The 14,429-nt window shown below is 43.3% G+C and overlaps 1 protein-coding gene across 3 annotated transcripts in view; it reads right to left on the bottom strand.

Moving 5' to 3' along the window:
* RCOR1 (REST corepressor 1) overlaps positions 1–14,429 on the bottom strand; it is a 97,860-nt gene that overhangs the window by 38,940 nt on the left and 44,491 nt on the right. The window lies entirely within an intron of this gene.

Below are 14,429 nucleotides of genomic sequence, written 5' to 3'. Positions count from 1 at the left end.
TGAAAAAAAACTTCCGAAGTGCATTCAAATTCTTAAAAATCTGTAATACGAAATGGTAGGCCGAAAGGTTTACGAGCGCTATAAAAAAGAATGAAATCTTGCCATTTGCAACAACATGGATGGACCTGGAGGATATAACGCTAAGTGAAATGTCAGACAAATACCGTGTGATTTCACTTATATGTGGAATCTAAATAACAAAATGAATGAAGAAACAAAACAGAAATAAACTCATGGAGACAAAAGAACATTTTGATGGTTGGCAGATCTGGGAGGCTGAGTGAAAAAAGTAAAGGAACCGAGAAGTACAAACTGGCAGTTACAAAATCATCACGGGATGTGACGTACAGCATGGGGATACCGTTAACGGTGCTGCAATAGCTATGTACAGTGCCGGGTGGGTGCTGGGCTTATCGGGGGACCCCTTTATAAGGTATAGAGATATCTAACCACTATGCTGTACTCCTGAAACTAATGTTATACTGAATGTCGACTGTAATTGAAAAAAAAATTTAAATCTTAAAAAATAAACCCAGACCTACCTGGAAGTAGAATTACAAGGAAACAGAAATTACCAATTCCCATCAAGAGGAAGAAGAAACGGTATTCACACCACTAGTGGGAAAGTACGTTTACAACTACTTTAGAGAGAAAGTTGGCAAGGGGAGGCAAAGGCGAGGTGCAGATACCCTACGACCCAGCAATCCATTGCTACGTGTAAGATATATACAATAGCAACGGTTTTCGAACACGGGCCAGACCTGCTGAAATTAATTTACTGTGTCCTAACCAGCATTAAAAAAAAAAAAAAAAAAGAATTGTAAAAACACCAGTATATTATTTAATGAAGTATGTGTATGAACTACTGGTGGAGATTTTTAAGTCTGATGCTCCTTGGTTTCATGTGTCAACTTGGGTAGTCTACAGTAACCAGCCGTTGGCTCAACACCGGTGCAGGTGTCGCTGTGAAGGACTTCGTAGTTGCGGCTGGCACCTACAGTCAGCTGCAGTCAGTCAGCCTACGACGCAGGGGGTGGAGGGGAGGGGGTGGGGTGGAGGCACGGGGCAAATCACCTGAAGGCTGGAAGAGCGAAACTTGCAGTTTCCCAGAAGAAACTGTGCCTCAAGACAGAAGGCCACAGTCACACAAGCCAGTTCTTTCCACATGTCTGAACGCACGCACACGCACACGCACCCCCACTGGCTCCGTTTCTCTGCAGACCCCTGACTGACACGGACTGCTACCACAGCACTGCTTACGGAGCTGAAATACAGGAAAATCTGAACAGTCCGTCAACAGAAACTGGTTAAAATGCAGCATGTGCATTCAAAGGAATTAAATACAGGAAACAAAAGTCATCAGATCTACAGAGAGCGACAAGCCAGGTAAAGGAAATGTATGACGCCATAATGTAAATAATAAAAATATAAGAGCAGAGCTACATGTATCGGGAGTACACACATTTGAAGTATAAAATATGCACAATAAAGATATTTTTAAAATCCAGTAATGGCCACTCTGAAAGGAGGCTACCTTGCTCTGTTACCCGTAATTCTTCATTGCTTTCTGTAAATCTGGGTGGGAGGTCGGCAAATACTACTGTCTATAGTTTTTATGTTTGTAGAAATTCAAAACATTTTTTAAAAGAATTAAAAAGAAAAAAAGAATGTCACCTAACACAGTTTCTGTGTCCGAATTTAAAATAATCTTGGCCCACGCTAAGGGAAACATTCAAGTATATTTTCTCATTCTATATAATGCAAATTTTATTTGTCAACTGCTTGGGACCAGAGCAACAATTCACACTTACATTTTACAATCCCACCCTCAGTAGATGAGGGTTCCAATTTTCCAGCATCTTCTCCAGCACTTGTTATTACCTGACTTTTCAATTCTAGCCAGTGGATGTGATGCTGTGTCTCACCGTGGTTTTGATTTTTCATTTCTCCTCTAATGATGTTGAGCATATTTAATATGCTTATTGGCCATTTGTATATGTTCCCTGGAGAAATGTCTATTCAGATCCTCTATCCACTTGAGAACTAGACTATTTGACTAGACAGAGAATGTAAAATGGTACAGCCACTTGTGAAAACAGTCTAGCAGTTCTTCAAAAGGTTAAATATAGTTACAGTATAATCCAGCAACTCCATTCCTAGGGATGCAGCCCAGAGAAATGAAAACCTATGTCCACATAGAACTTGTACATAAATGTTTGTAGCAACATGATTCATAACAGCCAAAAGGTGAAAATAAGCCAAATGTCCATCAACCGATGAACGAATTACAGTGTAGCCATGTGGTGGAATATTATACTGCCAGAAAAAGGAATTTAGTACTAACTAGCATGGATGAAACCTAAAAAATTATGCTAAGTGAAAGCAGCCAGTCACGAAAACAAAAACGGTGTTATTCCATTTACATAAAATGTCCAGAATAGGCAATGCTGTAGACACAGCAAGTAGGTTAGTGGCTGCCAGAAGGTGTGGGGTGCTTGGGAAAATGGGAGGCGACTGCTAATGGGCACTGGCTTTCTTTATGGGATGCTGAGAATTGTCTAAAATTGACCACAGTGAAGGCTGCGCAACTGTGAATATACTAAAAACTGATGAATTACACATTTTAAACAGGTGAACTGTTTATTTCGTGAATTATATCTTGATGAAGCTGTTATAAAAAAAAGTGAGAATACTTGTCTTTAGCATGTGTATTTTTTTATGAATAAATGAATGAAAAAGCAAGCATATCAAACTGTATGCAGATAAGACAAACCACCTGGTTATGATTTTCCTCCATAAAATTCCTTATTGTTTGGATTTTTCATCCTAAGAATGCACTCAAATGGTACTTATTCCTCTTTTTAAAAAAATATTAAGGAAATGAATTTTAAGAACTCTGAGCTCTAAGAGTGACATCCACTATAACAGTAGTAAAGAAAGCAAAATCACACTTAAGTTTCAGTAAATTTGATCTTATTCTCACAATTTTACAGTTATTATAGCGAGGCACATTACCACAAATCCAGTGCCTAAAAACACGTGGGTACCAAACAAGCACCTTAAAAACCTGTAACTATAAAGCAAGACCATCTCCTTTTTACTGTCCTTGGCCTAACAGAAGGAAAAAAAGAGCTAACTTTCCTGGAGGATCGGACTCTCTCTCAGATCAGCCAGGATGGGCTCACATTCAAAGATGACAAATACTCAAGCAAACACTGTCGGCAAGAATTTACTGATACCAGACTCGGGATAGTGTAATCAACAAATACAGAATTATAAATAAATATTAAATGTTTAAAGAAACAGAAATTGGAATCACAAAAATGAGTAACAAACTAGCATCAAAAATTACCAGAATGGTTTGAAAAAGAACCACCTAGTACTTAAAAATACGTGTGTGTGTGTACACACACACACACACACACACACACGTCCAAACACACACTCAGTGGATAAATTAAGCAGCGGGTTAGCTTGCAGTTGAAGAGCTATAAGTCTTCACAACAGAGAGATAAGATAAAAAAATATAAAAGACAGGTTAAGAGTTATGGGGGATGGAAAAAGTAAGATAACATATGTCTAATCAGGGTCCCAGAAAAAGAGTACAGATTTGAGGAGGCAACATTTGATGCAATATAACCTAAAAATTTTGCAGATAAAATGAAATACATGAATCCGCAGACGGAGGAAGTATGTCTCCTGAGGAGAGGAATAAAAAGAAAACCACACGTAGGTCCACTACGGTGAGACCGGAGAATGCCTGAGATGAGAAGAGAACCTCACTAACAGTCTGAGACAATTTCTTATAAAGTTGGGCTTAAAACTACCTTATTAGTTAGCGATTCAACTCCTACATATTTACTCAAGAAAAATGAAATGTTTATCCACAAAAAAATGTTAATAGCAGCCTCATGTACAATAGCTAAAAACTAGAAACGGTCCCAGTGCCCACTGACAGGAGAATGAGACAGACAGGCAGCGGTATACTCGCACGAAGGAATGCTCCACAGAAATAAAAAGGAACGAACTGCTGAAACGAGCATCAACATGCATTAACCTCAAAAGAGCGGGGGACCCCAGACACTGAAGAATATCTACTGCACAATTCTATTAATGTGAAACTCGAGAACAGCAAAACCCACTGTGTGGATGGGAGAGAAGGGGTGGTCCCTGGAAGGGGAATGAGAGAACCATTTGGGGTGATGGAAATGCTCCTGGCCTCGTTTGAGGTAGCAGATGCGCAGGTATGTACAACTGTCAAACTTCACTTACCACTTAAGATCTGTGCATTTTATTACGTATCAATTATATCTCAAAAAAAAAAAAAAGACAAATCACTTACAAATAAATTACCATAAAACTCCCAATGGCAACAGAAGCCAGAGACAGTAGAATAATATCTTAGAATGTATCCTGTAAAACTCTCAGGAACGTGGGCAAAATAAAAATGTTTTCACATAAACAAAAACTTTGGGAGACTTTACCTAAAGAATATGCTCTGGGAAAAACAATCCTGAAAGGAAGGTTGATATGCAAAAAAGAAATGGCAAGTAAATGAGATTTTGTAATCACTGCCTATAAAAAATAGAAGTTATGTCCAATTTAAGACGTTTGGAAAAAGAACAGAACCAAAGTTCTGGACAATAACAACATGTAACTTGGGGGCAGTAGAGCATAGCTAACGTATTCTGAAGTTGAAAGATTAACTTTGGATGATAAATTAGGCATGGACAGCCAAACATCAAGAATAGCTATTAAATAGTAGCGACAAACCTCTAACCCAGTACAAGGCAGAAAAATGAAAGACTCCTTAAAAAATAAAACCACAACAAAAAAACTTAAGAGTGGAATAAGAGAAAGCAGAATGACATGAAAATGATAATTTTATATGTACCTAACAAAAAAAGTCTCAAAATTAATATGGTAAAAATGGATGGGAAATGGGATGTTAACAAAAAACATCATCGTACTGAAAGATTAATACATCTGTCTGTTGACAGTCCAAATAAAAATTAAAAGACCTAAAAGTACAATGAACAAGTTTTATTTATTGGACATACTTTGAAGGCTGCCTCTAATAATTAAGAGTATGATCATTCTGTTCAAGCAAACTTACAAAATATTTACAAAAACTGACCATGTACAAGGTCATGAAGCAATTTCAAATGCATTTCAAAGAACAGGCAGCATATAGATTATACTTTCTAACTGCAATGCAATTAAAAGTCATAATTAAAAGGTAGCCAAAAATTTCTATACAGTCAGAAATGATAAAATACTCTTAAATAATCTTGGGTCAAGAAAGAAATCCCTACCAAAAAAAAAAAATTACTTTAATTAAACAGAAAACTATGAACTTATGAGAAACAATGGAAGAGGTTAGCTTACCATAAAAGTATAGCTAAAAATGCTTATGGTACATTAGAGAAACTGAAAATTACTCTGCTAAGCATTCGACTTAAGAACATGGAAAGAACAACAGGATAAATCCAAGAAAAGAAGGAAGGCAACGAAGAGCAGAATTAATAAACAAACAGAACATAAGAAGGGACTAACGAAGCCACAGCTCGTCTCTTGAAAAACCTAATAAAATAGATTAATCTTGACCAAGTTTGATAAAGAAAAATAAGAGACGGGTACACATAATTTTAGGAATCAAAAAAGTGGATATAATTCCAGATCCATTAGAAATTAAAGATTAAATTTCATAAGCAACTTTATGCCAAAGTTTCAGAATTTAGGCAAAAGGACTGTTTTTGTACGAGGTTATGTACATATGCGTTACACTCCTCTCTCTTGAAGCAGTGGTAGTACTAGGAGCAACTGTTGAAAAGGCGCTGCCCAAAGTCCTCAAATGTTTTAACTCATTTACTCTTGAGAGAGAGAGAGAGAAGTAGTATCATCCCTAGGTTATATGTGAAGAGACAGGCGCAGAGAGGTGCAATAATATGCATAAAGACACACAGCAATTCCCTAAGGAAGGCGACTCACTGCTCAAGGTAGGGTGCCAACATGGGAGAACGACTTTACATGGCGTTGAAAAACAAAAATGCGACTGGAAAGGAGAGAAGGGTTACTGTTAAAAGGAGAGAAAGGTTACTGGTGGCCGTGGCCAGCAGAGCGACCTGTTTGGATCCCCTGCTCGCCTAAGAACCCCTCCTCCACGCCTGAGAAGCACTCTTTAACCTGTGGCGTGGAGGGGGAGGGGCTGGTCTACCTCTCAGGGCACTCTGCATGGCCTGGATGCCTTGAGCAAGATAAAGAGTTTTTAGCCAAAATGGATAACCAGAGAAAGAGGCAGGGAGAAAGATCAGCCAAAACTGAAATGATTAGTCATTCCCGTCCACACGCTTTTCTAGCCATCACCACACAGGATCAGTAAGCGCACAGGATAAACTCGCCATTTTAAGAAATGCTCACAATTACAGGTTTTAGCAACACATGTCCTATTTTCCACATCCTAACTGTTCTTGAAATGTTTTCATCCTACCAGAAGCTTAATGAAGAATTATGAAAACAGCAGTAACCGCACGACGAGCTATGAATCAAAAGCCACTTCTTGCTCAAAGTCCTGGTAAGAAACCGAAGTTGAGCCACCCCCGGCCTTACACGGAGGGCTCCAGGGTCACCTCTGCTCGAAGTTCCCACATCTCCACATTTCAAACTAGCTCTCAGAAGCAAGACAGCTGTTTTATTTGCTTTAAAAAGTTAAATTCTATCTCCTATGGCTGTCACTGTCATACTCTGATACCTGCATTAAAAAACCACATGGTATTCCAAATACAGAGTAAGAACGATTACTCACCAGGAGGAATAGAGAAAGGAAGGAATAAAGCTTTAAAAATTGATCAGTTTCTCACTCCTAAATGTAGCAACTGGCCACCCATACTTTCACTATATCCCGAGAAGCTGAGCATCTGTAAACTTAACCTGACGTTATCATTTGGTGATAAAAATTTTGTGAAAAAACCATTTTGTGACTCCAAAATTTTGGGCATTCAGAAAGAAATGTAAATTGATCTACGGTGCAATCATACAATATTATCACTACTGTTAGAGCTAACACCTAAGCTTGCTGTGTGCTAGGTCATACTACATTTAATCTTCCTGACAGCCCTACGAGGAAGGCGCTGTCACTATCCGCATTCTATGCATGAGGACATTAAGGCACAGAGAGATGAAGTAACTTGCCAAGACCACACACACGCGCAGGGGGGCTGAGGGTCAAACCTGAGAAGCAGATTCCAGGGCCCAGGACGTTAACCATATGCACGCTGCCTACATGTAGAGACACCATCAACTATCAGAAGTCTAAAGACAAAACAAAAGCTACAGTGTATACAAAGTACATTTTTCTTTCTAATATTATTATTTTTTTTCTTTTTCCTTTATTTTAATGCTTGCAGTACTTGGTCTTCCTAGGTAGCCTCCATCCAAGTACTAACCAGGCCCGAATTGGCTTAGCTTCCGAGGTCAGACAAGATCAGGCATGTTCAGGGTGGCGTGGCCGTATTTTAACACATGAAAAGGCATAAAAATTCTCTCATGACAACATCTGTCCTCTATAAAACAAAGAAGTCGGACACAATTTCGGTATTTAAATATTCGTACTTTGCTACAATTGAAGTGTACGCTTCTTTGTCTGGCTCTCTTTTAGGCAGTTCCTTTTTAAATGCTACAGGTTTATGTTGGAATAAATAAGTGCATAATTTTCAATCGCCAGCTTTCTTGCATTAAAATCCACAGTAACATAGAAACAGTATAAAGCCCTGAAATATTCACATTTGATGCAAGTTCTCCTAAAATTTGATCAGACCCCAGATAAGCCCTACCCCTGCCGGCTGATGAAAGCCAGCATGAAGGGCGGTAAGTCATACGGACAGCACGTGACAGTGCGTACCCTGATCACAGCCGACCCCTGCAAGTCGTCTTGGACTCCGCCTCCTCCACCTCCTACCAGTCCCTCAACCCCAACCCACTGAACCCCATCGGCTTTTCTCAAATAAACGACACAGTCTCCCATCCTCCGCCACGGCCTTATGTTCAGAGCATCATCTTTCCTCACCTTGTCTTAAGGGTGCCAGGCTAACCAACACCCAACACACAGACCTACCCTCCAATTCAGTCCCTCCATGGTTTTATAGCTCCTGCTTTTCTCTAGTTCATTTGTCCAATTATTTGAATCCTTAATATTTAAATCCTTAAAAAAAAAATTCAGTCTCCCCACAATCAGAAGATTGTGGCCATCTTCTGAACTGCAATTCAGATCAAAGCACTTCCGATGCTTAAAACCTTCCAGAGTGTGATGTCCACTCCTTAAGCATGGACTGCGCATAGTGACTTCCTTCAAAAGAGGACAGTATGGAAGGGGTGGGGGTGGGGTGATAACGTCACAGTGAAGAAACCTGACGAAACCTGGCCCGGTGGTGAAAGCCAGCATCAACGGTCTGGGTCGCGCTGACAGCATGCGCCCTTGATAGGACGTGATGAGAGTGGCTTTCACCCCTGTGGCCCTCCTCCCCACACCCTCGTTCCGATCATTAGCAAAACATCAGACAAGCTCCATCTGACGAACATTTTACAAAAATCCTGACTAGTACTCCTCAAAACTGCTGAAGTCATCAAAAGCAAGGAAAGTCTTAAGAAACCGTCACAACCAAGAGGAGCCCAATGAGATGGCAACTAAACGTAACGTGGTTATCTTGCACGGGAGCCTGGGACAGAAAAAGGACATTGAGTAAAAACTAAGGGAATCTGAATAAATTAAATGATCATGGCTTCAGGTAACGGCAACAACGAAACCACGTGGGCTCATCAACGGGAACGAATGCACCACACTGACACAGGACGACGACAACGGGGCGAACGGTGTGGTGAAGAACGCTCTGTCCTATCTTCGCAATTTCTGTAAATCTAAAACTATTCTAAAATAAGAAGTCTACCTGGGGAGAAAACCCGTTCCATACTCGCCGCCACTGTCTCGGGGAAGAAAGCCCACGGCCTTCCACGGCCCCCCGCCCCGGCCGCCCGCCTTTCTCACCTCGCGCTCCAGCCTCACGACTCCCGCCCCCCACATGTCCTCTTACCTTCCCACGTGTCCCCCACACCTTCCTTCTCCGCGCGGGGTCAGCCTCTCTGCACAGTCTGCTGGGGCTCTCCCAGTCCAGGCTCGCGTCCACCCTCCTCGACGCTCCCATCGCCCCGAGGGCCCCCAATCACAGCTTAGACTCCGGTCATGCCTGGCCTGCGTAAAGACACCTGCTGCTCCCCCTGACCCACGGGTGACGTGTCCCAGGATCCCCCGCGGGTGCCCAAAATCGTGGATAGTACCCGCCCTGCTACTTATCTATGGTTTCCCTACACATGCATACCTATGATGAAGTTTACTTTACAAATTAGGGACAGAAAGAGATTAACAACAATGTTAATAAGACAGAACAATTATAATAACAACTGTCATAAAAGTTCTGTGAATGTAGAGTCTCCCCCGTCTCTGTCTCATTCTCTGATAACAATCTGATCACCGAGGTGGCCACTGAGTGACTCGGGTGGGGAGCACATACAGTGTGGATATGCTGGACAGAGGGATGACTCACGTTCCGGGCAGGACGGAGCAAGATGTCATCAAGCTACTCAGAACGACATGTAATTTAAAACGAATTATTTCTAAAATTTTACTTTTAGTATTTTTGTACTGTGGTTGACCATGGGTAACTGAAATTGTGGAAAGCGAACTCGTAGATTGGGGGCGGGGGGGTCCATTGTAATTATTAGTAGTGAGAACCAATTATAATACACAAAACAATCCCATGAGATGAGACCTGTTCTACTTTGTCTGGAAGGAGCGTTTAAGTGACTTGCGCTGGAGTATGACACTGGCCAGGATCTGAGCTCCTATCTGAGACAGAACCCACGCCGGACCGGAACCCCACCTCAGACACCCCACCTTAGACACTGTCACCGAGTGACGATGAATTTAGCTTCCTCGAACCCTGCTGAAAACGGGAAGGATGATGCCTCCCTTGCGCCCGGCTTTCCGTGAGGGTTAGAAAGGGCGCGTACCAGTACCCCGTACTTAATAACAGCAAACAGCAGCACCGGTTCTCTTCTGCCTCCCTGTCCGACGGAGGTGCTTCCCCAAAGCGGGACTAATGCGCACAGAGCAACAAGTTCCACGCACCCTTTCTTCCCCCTGCAGCTGTGCAGACCGAGGCCCGCGAGCGACTCCGGAGCCTGGCCCTACACCACGGCCCTCCCCTCACTCCTCACGACAGCACCCCACCCCTTAGGGGCAGGAACTCTGTCCCTGGGCGCAGAACTGGCTGCATCGCTGTCCAGTGACCCAAGGCCAGCTGGAGCCCAATCTGTGTCTTTCCTGATTCCCCAAGAAGGAAGTCAGAGTCTGAGCAAATGCTGCTCCAGTCAACTGTCTACACTAGCGACTGGACTCGCGTGCCCAGGCTCTAACTAAAAACATCGTTCTTTTCTCTCATCCTCCCTGACCTTCACATGTCTTGGACTCGGAATCACGTCTTCTCTAGAGAAAACACACTTTCTATCTTATCAACTTACAGACTTATCATTTAACATCAATGAAATATCGCCACGTATAAACCTTCAACTAGAAGAGGGCAAAACATGAGAGACCCATTAATTTCACAGTGGAATGCTTGATGCTCTGTATCTCGATTTTTCTTAACACTATTCCAAGCACTAATCAGGGCACGCAAGACCACACAGGCAGACCTCGGAGCACTGTGGGTGTAGTTCCAGACCCCGCCATGAAGCACACATTTCAATAAGGTGGATCACACGAGTTTGTGGGTTTCCCAGTACATATAAAAGTTATGTTTACACTATACTGTAGTCTATTAAGTGTGTCATAGCAACACGTCTAAAACAATGTACGTACTGCCATTTAAAAATACTTTATCACTAAAGAATGCTAACCATCACCTGAGCCTTCAGTGGGACGGCCTTACCTTCAAAGTGTAAAAAGTGCAGTATCTGCAAAGGGCAATTAAGTGGAGAGCAGTGACCCAAGGTCCGCCCTCCCGCCACAGTTTAATGGTGACGCTCCACCATCATGAGGAACACGGGGCGCCTGAATCACCCTGCAAGAGAATGGTCCCCACGCCACCACACTACTCCACAGCCCGGTGGAAACTGCAATTCCTGAACCATTAGCTGAGGATGTAGCTTTGAAATTATGCCCATGTTATCAGAGTTTCCTTGGAAAGAGTTGAGTTAGGAAAAAAGAGGACGTGGAATTCTAAAAGTTTGGCAGAGCAGGATGTTAGAAAGGGGTACAGGAAAAGAAGCCACCAAAAATGCTGACAGGAGTGTGCTGTAAATTAGTTCAGGGTTTCTGAATGGCAGTTTGGCAATGTTTACCAAAGCCTCCAGCAATTTAGCCTAAAACAAAATAATCATAGAGCTATGCAAAACCTCATTTACAAAGTTGTTCATCAAGTGCTGCTGAAAATGGCAATAAATTGAGAACAGCTCAAATGTCCAACAAGAGACTTAAAAAGCTCGGTAAAAGTCTACAGTGGAAGCTGCACACGCATTAGGAGAAGCTGCAGCAAGTGCGTTCAATGACGTGGGGAAACCATGTGGCCATTCGTGCCACTGGGCTGGCTCTGACCCTAAGAAAAAGTGACGTCCACAGCATCCTGTCCTCAAAGGCCCCGATCGGCCCCTGTCGAGTCACTACAGAGGCAGCCCACATAACAACTCGTGTCCCATTAAAGCTGCTTCCATAAACACAGTGCACTCCCTGCACCGCCGCCCCGGCCGAGCCGCCCCCTGCCCCAGCGCCCCTCTGGCGAGAGCACACGCTGCCGGCGGGGCGCTCCCGCCCCGGCGCCCCGCCACGTCCGACACTTAACACTAGGTCATGCTGCTGACTACATCTTCTGAGTTGTCTTCCCTCTGAAGTCTTACGAGGCTAGGGGATGCTGAGAGGATAAAGCCACTGACAGAGTAGAATGAAAGAAGAAGAAATGAATATTAATTCTTTTGGCCAAATAAAAAACAGCTCCATGGGACAGATTTTTTTAAAACCTACATCATTATTACTGACTTTTCCATAACTGATCCAGATCTGTGAGGACTTCATTAGATTCCTACCTCCACAACCAACCTTCTTCCAGGGCTTCAGCCCTTTGAGAAGGTCTGGACGCCCACACGCAGCCTGGAGAAAGCCCTGCGGGAGGCATGACAAGCATGAAGCTGCGCGGCCTGACCCCGGCGGCGGCGCCAACCTGATCAGACCCAGGCGCAGGGCAAAAACTGCCCGGGTGGCGAAACACCCACACTTACAGCAAGCCACGTTCCGGACAGCACCGCGCCGAGTGAAAAATAAGACTGCCCACTGTGATTTAAAACAGGAATTAGAGAATGCCTCTTTTTTGATATACCAAGAAATGCAAACAATTTAATAATAGACTTTTTGGGGTACCATTTCATTCCTGTGAGCAACGATCTTACGTGGTACATGTAGTCTGAAGCTACAACTACTACTATTCTAATTCGAACTGTAACACCGAAACAAAATAAACCACGCTACACCCAGAGGAGCTTAGCAACATCACCACGTCTTACTGGTTGCTTTCTTTTAAAAACAAGTCTGAACCAATTTATGAGTGTAATTTATACAAGTTCATATCACATTAAGGAAACATCTATCCTTAATACTATACTTGAGAATGAAAATTACCACACAGCCTCTCATTAGCATACTAACCTAGTACTACCACGATTTAACAACGGCAGAAAACCAAATGCTGTCAACTTCTTGATAGTAGTCACAGAAAAGGTCTGTCTCCTTTTTTCCCAATTAGGAACAGACTGAAAATTAACTTTATTATACAAGATATAAAAAGAAACTCAGGAGAGGGAAAAAATGGCGTAGATGACAGAGGCCCTGTTCACAGCCCTGGCGGCCAAATCAAAGCTGCGACGGAAACGAGCAGCGGCAGCAAGGAAAAATCGCCTGGGACCTGGAGGAACAAGCCACACACCTGGGGAGACACCCACGACAGCCCCCCGCAGCGGCAGAAGGTAGGACGGGCGAGGACGCGGGGCCGCCCGGTCGGAGCGGCTGAGACCCGGAGGCAGGTGCAGATGCCTCTTAAAGGGGCCGCGTCCCCGAGCGGACTTCAGCGGTGACGGACCTGCTCGCTCTGAGCACCAGCGCCGATTGGGCGACGTGCAGGGGGCACCAGGGACTTACAGGGAGACACCGTCGGAGTGAGGGCCGCGGGGAGACTCGCTCTGTCCAGAAGTGCCGGCGGTGTCCACGGGTCCCTGTTGGGCCCTCCCTGCTCCCACTGCCCTGGACACTGCGCCGCCATAGCCGTGACGTCATCAAACTGGATTAGACAGGTCGCTCGGCCCAGAGGAGTCCCTGAAGCCCCGCCTCCCCCAACTGTGGCCCCACCCAAGCCACACCCAGGTGCGTCTTGGCGAGTCAGGTGCTCCTTGCTGAGACTCGCACAGGTGGAGGCAGCTGTCCTCATTTCCGGTGTGGTCTTCCGAGGCGTCTATAAGCACAGCATCGGTGGATCGCTTGCTGAATCTTCACAGGTGGCCCGAGAGGGGCAGAGGCTTGGGCTAAATTTGACCTGCAGCTAAACCCCTCTCAGGACTGTGCCCCTGGACATCTACTTCACAAATCCACACTAATAAGACTGGGAGACTTAGGAGCTTTGTTTAGTACACAGAAACAGACACGGAGAAGCAGCCAAAACGGGAAGACAAAGACGCAGAAACCATATGACAGAACAGAACAGAGATCCAGATATAATGGAGTCAAATAATCGAACAGATGCAGAGTTCAAAGCACTAGTTATAAAGATGCTCAATTAATTTTTAGGAAGTGTAGAAAAATTCAGTTGAGAACTTCAATAAACAGATAAACATAAAAATTGAAATTATAAAAGGGAACCAGTCTGAAATGAGAAACACATTATATGAGATGAGAAATATATTAAATTGAATAAACAAAGGAATAAACACAGTAAATAAAGAAAAGGATCAAATGCCCTATCTAGAGGATGGGAAAGCCAAGGACACACAATCAGAATGGCAAGAGATAAGATGCCAAGGCTATAAAAATAATTTAAGGAGCATATGAGACACTATTAAGGGTCTAAATATCCATCTAATCGGTGTTACTGAAGAAAATCAAGATGTTGAACAGCTGTTTGAAGAACTAATGATGGAAAACTTCTTTAACCTGATGAAAGAAATACACATAAAACCCCAGGACGCTCAGAGAATCCCAAAAATCAGGGATCCAAAGAGGTCCATACCAAGACACATCATAATTAAGATGCCAAAGGTTAAACACAAAGAAAGATTATTAAAAGCATCAAGAAAAAAACAGATAGTTACTTATAAGGGAACACCCATAAGACTGGAGG

This window comes from Rousettus aegyptiacus, unplaced genomic scaffold (genome assembly GCF_014176215.1).
Source record: "Rousettus aegyptiacus isolate mRouAeg1 unplaced genomic scaffold, mRouAeg1.p scaffold_m13_p_3, whole genome shotgun sequence".
NCBI lineage: Eukaryota > Metazoa > Chordata > Mammalia > Chiroptera > Pteropodidae > Rousettus > Rousettus aegyptiacus.
The sequence above is the reverse complement of the archived record's forward strand: the minus strand, read 5'-3'. Positions and strand labels throughout refer to the sequence as shown.